Genomic DNA, 13,264 nt, shown 5'->3' with positions numbered 1-13,264 from the left:
TTCGATGTCTGGTTGTGGTTTCTTTATCCCATTCGTCTGTTGGCGTCTGGTCGTGGTTTCTCCTCCCATTCATCCATTGATGTCTGGTTGAGTTTTTCTTCCCATTCGTCCGTTGGCGTCTGGTCGTGGATTCTCCTCCCATTCATCCGTTGATGTCTAGTTGAGTTTTTCTTCCCATTCGTCCGTTGGCGTCTGGTCGTGGTTTCTCTTTCTCCCATTCATCCGTTGATGTCTGGTTGAGTTTTCTTCCCATTCGTCCGTTGGCGTCTGGTCGTGGTTTCTCTTTCTCCCATTCATCCGTTGATGTCTGGTCGAGTTCGTCCCATTCGTCCGTTGGCGTCTGATCGTGGTTTCTTTCTCCCATTCATCAGTTGATGTCTGGTCGAGTTCGTCCCATTCGTTCGTTGGCGTCTGATCGTGGTTTCTTTCTCCCATTCATCCGTTGATGTCTGGTTGAGTGTTCCCCATTCATCCGTTGACGTCTGGTTGTGTATCTTTTTCCCAATCATCGGTAAATGTCTGGTCGTCCTTTGTTGGTGTCGGTAAACATCATCTTTCGATGTCGGTAAACGTCGAGTTTTTTCCCATTCGTCCGATGACGTCTGGTTGCGTATCCTTTTTTCCAGTCATCGGTAAATGTCTGGTCATCCCTTCTTTGGTGTCGTTAAACACCATCTTTCGGTGTCGGTAAACATCGAATTCATTCCCAGTCATCGGTAAATGTCTAGTCATGTATCTTTTCAAAATCCCCAGTAGAGTCGTCGGTAAACGTCTTGTCTGGTTCCAGTTGTAAACATCTTTTCCTCCCTAGTCGAAGCCGCCATCGAATAAATGGCCTCGCTTTCCTTGGTATCAGTGTATATCAGGTCGACTGTTTCACAGCCGCCATCGGTAAATGGCCCCGCTTTCCTTGATATCAGTGTATATCAAGTCGACTGTTCCACAAGCCGCCATCGGTAAATGGCCTCGCTTTCCTTGATATCCGCGTATATCAAGTCGACTGTTTGTTTTTGTTCATCCCCTGCAGAGTGCAAAATTCTACAGTTCTTTCGGTATTCAATCCCTGATTACCTTGAAGGTCTGATAGCCGTTGCTCTCATCCGTTCAGGTTCCCAGTTGATTGAATAGGGGCAGCTGTAGCACCTCAAATTTGCACCCCCACTCATTCATTCATTTCATTTTTAGGTCATTGACATTACATTAACATTGCATAGTACATTGCATCTCATCAATCAAGACTGGCATCAAGAGGATTCATCTGTGCAAGAGACCAAGAATTTCCTTGAAAAGAAGCCACATGAGTATTCTAGAGAGCTTACATGAAACAAGGTTCATTTTGAAGCAATTTGACCAAGTGTTAGAGGCTCAAAAGTCATCAGTACATGTCCAAGTCATCTGGGCCCCATAAAAGTCAACTGCAAGTCAACTGAGGGCTAGGAGGGGGAGAAATGGTTTGAGACACTTCATTTATGTCTAAAAGAGGTTTATTCATCATGTCAAATATCTACCTTGAAGATTTTGAAGCCAGATCAAAAGTTTCCCAAAATGGAAAGTGACCTATAATTTCAAGTTTCCAAAAATGGCAAGTTTTTGGACCACTTTCAACTTGACTTTCCAACATCAAAGAAGCTTCAAATGAAATTTTGCCCAACATTAAAGTTGAAGATCTTTCTCTGCCATTTCCATAAAAGTCCAAGATCATGAGCATCTGATGAATGGTTGAGAAGATATGATCAAATCATTGCCAAGTGTGCATGGAACTTCAACAAGCCATAACTTTTGATCTAAAACTCCATATTGAGTGCCTCTTTTTGCATAATGCTTGTCATGACTCATATTTTCCAAATCCATTAAGGCATTGCATGAAATTTCATCACATGACTGTTTTCTCATTCATGCTCATTTTGGAGGGAAAATCATGAATTTGAATTTGGGGAATCATATGAGTTTTTTAACCATTCTATCATGTTCATAAGATGATTTTAAGTGTAATTCCATGCATGGGGTGAAAAATCAATTTTGCACTACACCTCATTTTTTCATTTAAATCTCATTAGCCAAGCCTAATTGTCATTAGCATGGTAATTAACACAGCATATAAAAGGATAATCCTAACAGAATTTCTCACAATTCATCATTCTAGATCTAGATTCAAACTTTCCCTCCAAAATTTCTCTCCACCATAATTCAAATTTGTTCCACATAACACCTTGATTTTCTTGCATATTTATGTTCTCTGATCATCATTTAGCATAGATCAAGCCTTGATTTGCAGAGTTTGGTGAAGAATTAAGCACATGAAGCTCAAGAACATGATAATGAAGATTCAAATCTGAGCTAGATCCAAGCCATCTCAAGCTTTAATTTCAACTTCAGGCTTCATAACAAGGTTGCTAGAGCTGATCTATGTAACACCCTTCTAAAATACCCCAAATATTTAATTAAAATAGCAATATATCAATCAGAGTAATTATGCAATTAAGGGTGTCACACAATCATTTCACACCATTCACCATAATAACTGTCATGCTCTTTATCTAAATCAAAACATAAAGCATTGCACAATACGCAGCGGATATAGAGATCAAATCGATCATTCAAAACATGTAGCACATTACATGTAAAATGGTTCACAACCAACAATAAAACATTTAAAACATCCCATCCCGATGTTACATCTACCAGAGCATGACCCACTAAGGAACTACACTAGACTCCAAGCACTAGCTCCTACTCAATCACTGCTCGTTACCTGAAAAATAGTTGTAAGGGTGAGTTCCTCAATCGATATAATAAGCATTATAAAATATCATGCAATGTTAAGTAATTTAACACATTTCATCACCCTAATCAGATTACACACATTCAGCAATGGCAATATCCACTCAATCATACTCAACATCAACACAACACACAACACACATCACACGTATAATACTGGAATACATCCAATCATATCATACGCCATACATACATTATGCAATGAGACTCCATGCATGCGGTACCGACTATTCGTGAACATATAGTTCAACCTCACCGATCAAATCCAGATACGGCTACCAAGCTCACTAGTCCCACTCATTTGAGACCTAGTGACTCACTCACTAATTCCTCACCATGGGAATTAGCTACCACCCCAAGGGCTATGATATGCACGCTAATTCACCTAGCATGCAAACATCAACAACAGTCCAAAATGACTAACTCACTAATTCCTCACCATGGGAATTAGCTACCACCATAGAGGCCACAACATACATGCCAAATCACCTAGCAATGCTAAATCATCAACAATAATCCACAATGGACATATGCTCACACTCTAAGCCATAAAACAGTCCATTCCACATAATACATACATTCACAGCATTATGCATACAATCATACATCATCAGCATATTATCACAAAATCATATCATGTCATGCCAATTAATAATCACAGTATTAGCACATTCTACTAATACTTACACTGCTCAATACAACGGGAAATGATCCCTACTATATCATACATCAGCTAAATTACATTACGCAGCTGAACAACCAAAACTGCACAACAACAGCTCAGAAAAATCACAATTCTGCTCATACGCGTATTGCCTAGTCCCATACGCGTATGGCCCATTTCCTGACCAAATCCCATACGCGTAACACCATCTCATATGCGTATGCTACGCGTACCACTTCCCCATACGCGTACCAACAGAGACCAAACCACGTTCAAAACATCATCTTCCTCATCCATACGCGTATTGCCTAGTGCCATACGCGTACCAGACCATCTCATACGCGTATTGCCTAGTGCCATACGCGTATGACCAGAAACCAGATTTCCAGATCTGCTATGGTTTTCTCTGCTACGAGATCTATCCAATTCAACCTTCCACAGTCCAAATTTTTACACATCGTTCGTTATATCATCTAACACGAATCATACCTTATTCGATTTCACAAATTCTAACACTATTACATCTAATTCCTACGAATTTCCTTCGATTATAATCCAAATTTCATTCATCCAAAAGTTCACAATTTCATCAAGCATCATTCCAATTAGAGTCAAATCAATGGTTTATCACTACCCATTACATATTATCCCATAATACCCATTAAACGATGATAAACCCCCCTTACCTGAGTTAATCCGGCAATCCTTTAGCTTCGAGCTCTTCCTCTCTTCAACCCTTGTTCTCTGGCTCTTTGCCCTTTTCCTCTTTTCAGCCGTTTCTCTGCTTTTCACGTAAAACTCTTTTTACCAAAATGGAACCCTTTTCTTATTTCCAACTTATATACTTCCCAATAAATTTTATTCCAATAATAATAATAATAATAATAATCCAATAATAATAATCCAATTATTTAATTAAATTAATAAATATACTATTAACTTAATTTAAATAATTATCTTATTTTTATCGGGGTGTTACAACTCTCCCCCACTAAAAGAGTTTTCGTCCTCGAAAACATACCTCAAGTGAATAACTCCGGATAAGACTCCTTCATATGGCTCTCAAGTTCCCAAGTCACATTGCCACCTGCTGGTCCTCCCCAAGCCACCTTTACCTAAACAATCTCTTTACCCCGCAACCGCTTCAACTCTCGATCCTCGATCCTCATAGGTGATGTCTCAACTGTCAGGTTATCTCTCACCTGTACATCATCTACTTGGACCACATGCGTCGGATCATGAATGTACCTCCTCAACTGAGACACATGAAAAACCTCATGCAAATTCGCAAGTGACGGCGGTAAAGCGATACGATAGGCTACCTCCCCTATCCTCTCCAAAATCTGATAAGGACCAATAAATCGAGGTGTCAACTTCTTCGACTTCAAAGCTCGACCAACACCAGTTATCGGAGTAACACGAAGAAACACATGATCTCCCTCTTGAAATTCAAGTGACTTCCTCCTCTTGTCGTGATAACTCTTCTGACGACTCTGAGCACTCCTCATCTTCTCCTGAATCATCTTAATCTTTTCCGTAGTTTGTTGAACAATCTCCGGTCCAACCACAGCACTCTCACCGGACTCATACCAACATAAAGGTGTCCGACATCTCCTACCATACAAAGCTTCAAATGGTGACATACCAATGCTCGAATGAAAACTATTGTTGTAGGTAAACTCAATCAAAGGTAAATAACTATCCCAAGCACCTCCCTTTTCCAAAACACAAGCCCTCAAAAGATCCTCTAATGACTGAATCGTCCTCTCAGTCTGACCATCAGTCTGCGGATGATATGCAGAACTCAATCTCAGCTTAGTTCCCAAAGCCCTCTGCAAACCTTCCCAGAACTTCGATGTAAATCTAGGATCTCTGTCCGAAACAATACTCGACGGAATACCATTCAAACTTACAATTTTCTCAATGTACAACTCAGCTAATCTCTCTAACGGATAATCCATTCTGATCGGAATGAAATGAGCCGATTTTGTCAATCTGTCAACAATCACCCAAATAGCTTCAAAATTCTTACTTGTCCTCGGTAAACCAGAAACAAAATCCATACTGATACTATCCCACTTCCACTCTGGAATAACCAACGGTTGCATTAGCCCAGACGGCTTCTGATGCTCAATCTTTGACTTCTGACAAGTCAAACAGGAATAAACAAAACTCGCAATTTCTCTTTTCATTCCCGGCCACCAAAATAACTTTTTCAAATCATGATACATCTTCGTAGCTCCAGGATGAATACTCAAGCCACTACGATGTCCTTCCTCAAGAATACTCTTCTTAAGTTCGGTAACATCCAGAATACACACCCGATTACCAAATCTCAAAACACCATTCTCATCAACTCTGAATTCACCACCTTGACCATGATTCACTAGAGTCAACTTATCAACCAAAAGCACATCGGATTTCTGACCCTCTCTAATCTCATCCAGAATACCACTCGCTAACTTCAACATTCCCAATTTAACACTATTGCGAGTACTCTCACACACCAAACTCAAGTCTCTAAACTGCTCAATCAAATCCAATTCCTTAACCATTAACATAGACATATGTAATGATTTCCGACTCAATGCATCAGCCACTACGTTTGCTTTACCCGGATGGTAATTCAACCCAAAGTCATAATCCTTCAGAAACTCTAACCATCTCCTCTGTCTCATATTCAGCTCTTTCTGGTCAAACAAATACTTTAAACTTTTATGGTCACTGAAAACCTCAAATCTTGACCCATACAAGTAATGTCTCCATAACTTCAGAACAAATACCACAGCTGCCAACTCTAAATCGTGCGTCGGATAGTTCCTCTCATGAACCCTCAGCTGTCTCGAAGCATAAGCTACAACCTGCTTATTCTGCATCAAAACACCACCTAAACCCAACAATGAAGCATCACAGTAAACCTCAAATAGTTCTGACGGACTCGGTAATATCAGAATAGGAGCAGTAGTTAACCTTCTCTTTAACTCTTGGAAACCTTCTTCACATTTTGAGTCCCAAACAAACGCTTGCCCCTTTCTAGTCAACATCGTCAACGATAACGCCAACTTAGAGAATCCTTCAATGAACTTCCTATAATAACCTGCAAGTCCAAGAAAACTCCTTATCTCAGAAACTGACTTCGGAGCTTCCCACTTAGATACCGCTTCTATCTTAGAAGGATCAACAGCAACACCACCTCTTGAAATCACATGACCAAGAAAACTAACCTCTTCTAACCAAAATTCACACTTGGATAGTTTAGCAAATAACTTCTTTTCTCGCAGAACTCCTAACACCACTCCCAAATGTTCAGCATGCTCTTCTTCAGATTTCGAATACACCAAAATGTCGTCAATAAACACCACAACAAACTTGTCTAGGTACGGATGGAAAATCCTATTCATATACTCCATAAATACTCCAGGCGCATTAGTCACACCAAAAGGCATTACAGAATACTCATAATGTCCATACCTTGTTCTGAAAGCAGTCTTCTGAATATCCTCAGTTTTCACACGTATCTGATGATAACCCGATCTCAAATCTATTTCGCTGAACACACTCGCACCAACCAACTGATCCATCAAATCATCAATCCTCGGCAAAGGATACCGATTCTTGATCGTCACTTTATTCAGTTGCCTGTAGTCCACACAAAACCTCATAGTACCTTCTTTCTTCTTAACCAATAACACTGGTGCACCCCACGGTGACACACTCGGACGAATAAATTTCTTATCCAACAGATCTTCCAACTGACTCTTCAATTCAGTTAACTCAACAGCAGACATACGGTACGGAGCCATTGACATCGGCCTAGTACCAGGTACCAAATCAATCGAGAACTCAACTTCACGCTCTGGCGGTAACTCATTCACTTCTTCAGGAAACACATCAGGAAAATCACACACCACAGCTAGATCGCAAATCGCCAGTTTATCTTTAGCTTCCAAAGTCGCTAACAGCATAAATAACTCTGCCCCATCTGTTACTTCCCCATTCACCTGTCTCGCTGATAGAAACAAATCCTTTCCTTCCTCAATCTCAGGAAAGATCACAGTCTTATCAAAACAGTTGATATAAACTCGGTTAGACACCAACCAGTTCATACCCAAGATAACATCAATCTGCACTAGTGGAAGACACACAAGGTCCATCCCAAAGTCTCTACCAAAAATACTCAAAGGGCAATTTAAACAAACTGAAGTAGTAATCACTGAACCCTTCGCAGGAGTATCAATCACCATACTTCCATGCATCTCAGATATCTCTAACTTAAGTTTCACAGCACAATCCAAGGATATAAAGGAATGAGTCGCACCTGTGTCAATAATAGCTACAAGAGGAAAGCCATTAATATAACACGTACCTCGGATCAAACGATCATCTGCAGAAGTCTCAGAACCCGATAAAGCAAAGACCTTGCCTCCCGACTGGTTCTCTTTCTTCGGCTTAGGACACTGTGGACTGATATGACCCACCTCTCCACAGTTGAAACAAGTCACAGTCTTCAACCGGCACTTTGCAGCCAAGTGACCACCTTTTCCACACTTGAAACACTTCTTCTCAGTACTGGTACACTCATGGATACGATGTCCAGCCTGACCACATCTGAAACACTTAGCAGGTGCACTGGAGTCTCCCCCACTAGGCCTCTTCATCCCACTCTGTCTCTGGAAACCTTTGCCAGCTGCATACGGTTTCCCACGATCATTCTGATTCTTGCCTTTCCTATCAACCCTCTGCTGATAGCTCTCCGCTCTAGCCTTGGTATCCTGTTCAAAAATCCTGCAACAGTCAACCAAATCAGAAAACACTCTAATCCGCTGATACCCAATGGCCTACTTGATCTCGGGACGTAACCCGTTCTCAAACTTCACACATTTTGAAAATTCCCCAGTAGCCTCATCATAGGGAGTGTAATACTTTGACAGCTCTGTGAACTTAGCAGCATACTCAGTAACAGACCGGTTACCCTGCTTCAATTCTAGGAACTCTATTTCTTTCTTTCCTCTTACATCTTCTGGAAAGTACTTCCTCAGGAATCTCTCTCTGAACACCGCCCAAGTGATCTCAGCACTCCCAGCAGCTTCCAACTCAGTGCGGGCAGCAACCCACCAATCATCTGCTTCCTCTGACAGCATATGCGTACCGAACCTGACCTTCTGGTTATCGGCACACTCAGTCACTCGGAAGATCCTCTCGATCTCCTTCAACCACTTCTGAGCGCCATCTGGATCGTATGCTTCCTTGAACATTGGAGGATTGTTCTTCTGGAACTCACTCAGTTGACGAGCAGCTCCCAGTCCCACAACATTCGGATTTCCTCCAAGTACTCCAGCTAGCATACCCAGAGCCTCAGCAATCGCAGCATCATCTCTACCTCTTCCAGCCATCTCTATTCTGAAAACCCAACAAGCTAAAACAATAAGTACTGATAGGGTTACACAACACCTATCCCGTACAGGGAAAACAAAATAATTACGACTCGACTCGACCGACTATGCTCTGATACCACTAATGTAACACCCTTCTAAAATACCCCAAATATTTAATTAAAATAGCAATATATCAATCAGAGTAATTATGCAATTAAGGGTGTCACACAATCATTTCACACCATTCACCATAATAACTGTCATGCTCTTTATCTAAATCAAAACATAAAGCATTGCACAATACGCAGCGGATATAGAGATCAAATCGATCATTCAAAACATGTAGCACATTACATGTAAAATGGTTCACAACCAACAATAAAACATTTAAAACATCCCATCCCGATGTTACATCTACTAGAGCATGACCCACTAAGGAACTACACTAGACTCCAAGCACTAGCTCCTACTCAATCACTGCTCGTTACCTGAAAAATAGTTGTAAGGGTGAGTTCCTCAATCGATATAATAAGCATTATAAAATATCATGCAATGTTAAGTAATTTAACACATTTCATCACCCTAATCAGATTACACACATTCAGCAATGGCAATATCCACTCAATCATACTCAACATCAACACAACACACAACACACATCACACGTATAATACTGGAATACATCCAATCATATCATACGCCATACATACATTATGCAATGAGACTCCATGCATGCGGTACCGACTATTCGTGAACATATAGTTCAACCTCACCGATCAAATCCAGATACGGCTACCAAGCTCACTAGTCCCACTCATTTGAGACCTAGTGACTCACTCACTAATTCCTCACCATGGGAATTAGCTACCACCCCAAGGGCTATGATATGCACGCTAATTCACCTAGCATGCAAACATCAACAACAGTCCAAAATGACTAACTCACTAATTCCTCACCATGGGAATTAGCTACCACCATAGAGGCCACAACATACATGCCAAATCACCTAGCAATGCTAAATCATCAACAATAATCCACAATGGACATATGCTCACACTCTAAGCCATAAAACAGTCCATTCCACATAATACATACATTCACAGCATTATGCATACAATCATACATCATCAGCATATTATCACAAAATCATATCATGTCATGCCAATTAATAATCACAGTATTAGCACATTCTACTAATACTTACACTGCTCAATACAACGGGAAATGATCCCTACTATATCATACATCAGCTAAATTACATTACGCAGCTGAACAACCAAAACTGCACAACAACAGCTCAGAAAAATCACAATTCTGCTCATACGCGTATTGCCTAGTCCCATACGCGTATGGCCCATTTCCTGACCAAATCCCATACGCGTAACACCATCTCATACGCGTATGCTACGCGTACCACTTCCCCATACGCGTACCAACTGAGACCAAACCACGTTCAAAACATCATCTTCCTCATCCATACGCGTATTGCCTAGTGCCATACGCGTACCAGACCATCTCATACGCGTATTGCCTAGTGCCATACGCGTATGACCAGAAACCAGATTTCCAGATCTGCTATGGTTTTCTCTGCTACGAGATCTATCCAATTCAACCTTCCACAGTCCAAATTTTTACACATCGTTCGTTATATCATCTAACACGAATCATACCTTATTCGATTTCACAAATTCTAACACTATTACATCTAATTCCTACGAATTTCCTTCGATTATAATCCAAATTTCATTCATCCAAAAGTTCACAATTTCATCAAGCATCATTCCAATTAGAGTCAAATCAATGGTTTATCACTACCCATTACATATTATCCCATAATACCCATTAAACGATGATAAACCCCCTTACCTGAGTTAATCCGGCAATCCTTTAGCTTCGAGCTCTTCCTCTCTTCAACCCTTGTTCTCTGGCTCTTTGCCCTTTTCCTCTTTTCAGCCGTTTCTCTGCTTTTCACGTAAAACTCTTTTTACCAAAATGGAACCCTTTTCTTATTTCCAACTTATATACTTCCCAATAAATTTTATTCCAATAATAATAATAATAATAATAATCCAATAATAATAATCCAATTATTTAATTAAATTAATAAATATACTATTAACTTAATTTAAATAATTATCTTATTTTTATCGGGGTGTTACAATCTACACACTTGCAAGGCCTTGAACACGCTGCTGCCATTGATTGAGCTTCAAGAGGTGTGATTTTCGAGTCTCTTAATTCATGATTCTATGCATATAATCTTGTAGTTCTTTGCTTGCTGATCACACTGATGTAAATTTCGTGGAATTGGGTTGAGAAATGACTAAGTTATGGTGAATTAAAGTTTGATGTTGAAAAATGTTCTTCTTCGATTTGCATGATTTATGAAGAATTAGGCAAAAATAATAGTGGATTTGGATTGTGCATGTCATGAGCTTTCATTTGGTATACCTATTTGCAAAATCTGAAAAAAAAATGTTGAAGGTTACTGTTCATCCACCGTCTTCATGAAGAAGACGGTGGTTTCCACCGTAGGACCGCCGCGCATGAACAGCTAGGGTTCGCTCTGGTTCGTTCCTCCATTAACACTGTAGAAGCACCTTTCATGCTTAGGTCGTGTGTTCGAGTCCTTCGTGTAGCGCTTCTTTTGTTTTAATTCATTTTGACCTGGCGCTTGCATGGCACACCGTTGACACTTCTATTGGTTCAGTTTTCTTTGACTGCTCCACGCAAGCTTGACCAAGTGATGTGGCTTGCCACATCAATAAATGAAACTATGTGTTTTGAGACGCGCTTCCTTGAGCCTGGCCACGCCTGTTCGAACCTGCCTGATAGCATTTCCTATTTCCAATTCATTTCAACATTATTTTCCATGCTTTTCAATTTTTATTCCTTTTTGTGCATGCTCATTCAAAAAATCATAAAAAATAGCTTGATGATCCAAATAATTCCAGATTTTTTTCTACATGATCCTTGAAGTGTCTATTATTTTATGGTGTTGATTTTATGATTTTACCATGTTTGGATTTTCAATTGTGTTGAATTGTTTGAACATGTATGCAAAATGTACCATGCTTCATTCATCCTATTGTGAAATGCTCAATACGTGTCCAATTGCCATGCAATTTTATATGTTGATTCCTAACATGTTGTAGGATGCTTGAAATTTTATTTGGCATTTTTAGCATTTTCCTTCTCTGTTTGGGACATATGATTATAGGGTGTGATAATGTGTGTCACACAATTTGATGTCATGCTTGTGCATTTTCATTTCCAAGTCAATTTAGTCCTGTTGATCCTGATATTTGGCATGATGATTGTATTTTACATGTTGTGTGCACATAAAAATTTTCAGAATTGTTTGAGTCATTTCTGTTTTAATATGGAATTTTGATTCTTGATGACCAATTATGTGACTTGAAATTGCCTTTGCCATAGCTTGCTCATGTGGTGACTTTGCTTAATGCTTTTGACTTGGTCCTTTTTAGGACATGTTCATGATTGAATAAATGTGCTCTATGTTGGATATTGGTGGCTGTTTTGACTTTTTGCATTACCTTTGACCCTAGCCTTGGTGCTAGTGGTTTGTACTCATCTTTTGAGTTGTGCATTTCAGGTTCAAGCTTCTAGTCTTGATGGTTTATGTGGATTTCATGAATTGAGATGCAAATTTCTTTGTCCACTAACCTTTTTGGTGTTGTAGGTCTTTTGGTGACGGACTCACTTGAATGAGTGCCTTTTAATGCTTGACTTGTGTGCCTATTGAGTTGTAACACTGTGATCGACTGATTGGTTGTTTGTCTGAACATAGTACTGATTATTTAGCTTTTCTCACGGGTACTTTAGTAGCTCTAACTCACTACTTGAGTTGCTTTGATTTGCTTGTGGTTGGCATACCACTTAGGTAATCCCTTTAACTCCATGTAGTCTGGAAGCCCTGTCGTTTATGTTTGGCAGGCATTTGGCTGAAATCCTCCTTAAGAGGCAATGACTGTGTTTGTTTACTTATTGTGCCATGTACTTCAAGTCCTCCTAAGTGAAGAGGCAATTGGCAGATAGAAGGGATGTGCAATCCATCCCCTGCTATTCAGTTGAGTCTTTCATCTTGCTCGCACTATGTGCTGATGCATTTTGAATAAACACCCAAGATCCTTTGTATATAGAGTCAGTCAAGTGGAGTAGAGTCTCACATTCTGGACTCCCACGTTTTCATTGATTGAAGCTCACCCAGGCTCGGGTTAAGAGCTATGAGGTCTTATCCTCATTACCTTTCATCTGCTCACCCTGACGGTCAATGTCAGCAGTTAAGAGCCCTCAGATACCCTTCCAGTTGGCTTGTTTGTCGAGGTTGATATGACCCCTTGACTAAAGCCTTACCCTTGATGTTTGAGCCCCTTGTTAGTGTGTTTACTTCATGCTGTATGTGTTTGTGTGGTGCGATTGT

This window comes from Lathyrus oleraceus, chromosome 6 (assembly GCF_024323335.1).
Source record: "Lathyrus oleraceus cultivar Zhongwan6 chromosome 6, CAAS_Psat_ZW6_1.0, whole genome shotgun sequence".
Classification (NCBI taxonomy): Eukaryota; Viridiplantae; Streptophyta; class Magnoliopsida; order Fabales; family Fabaceae; genus Lathyrus; species Lathyrus oleraceus.
This window is presented reverse-complemented; position numbering follows the sequence as displayed.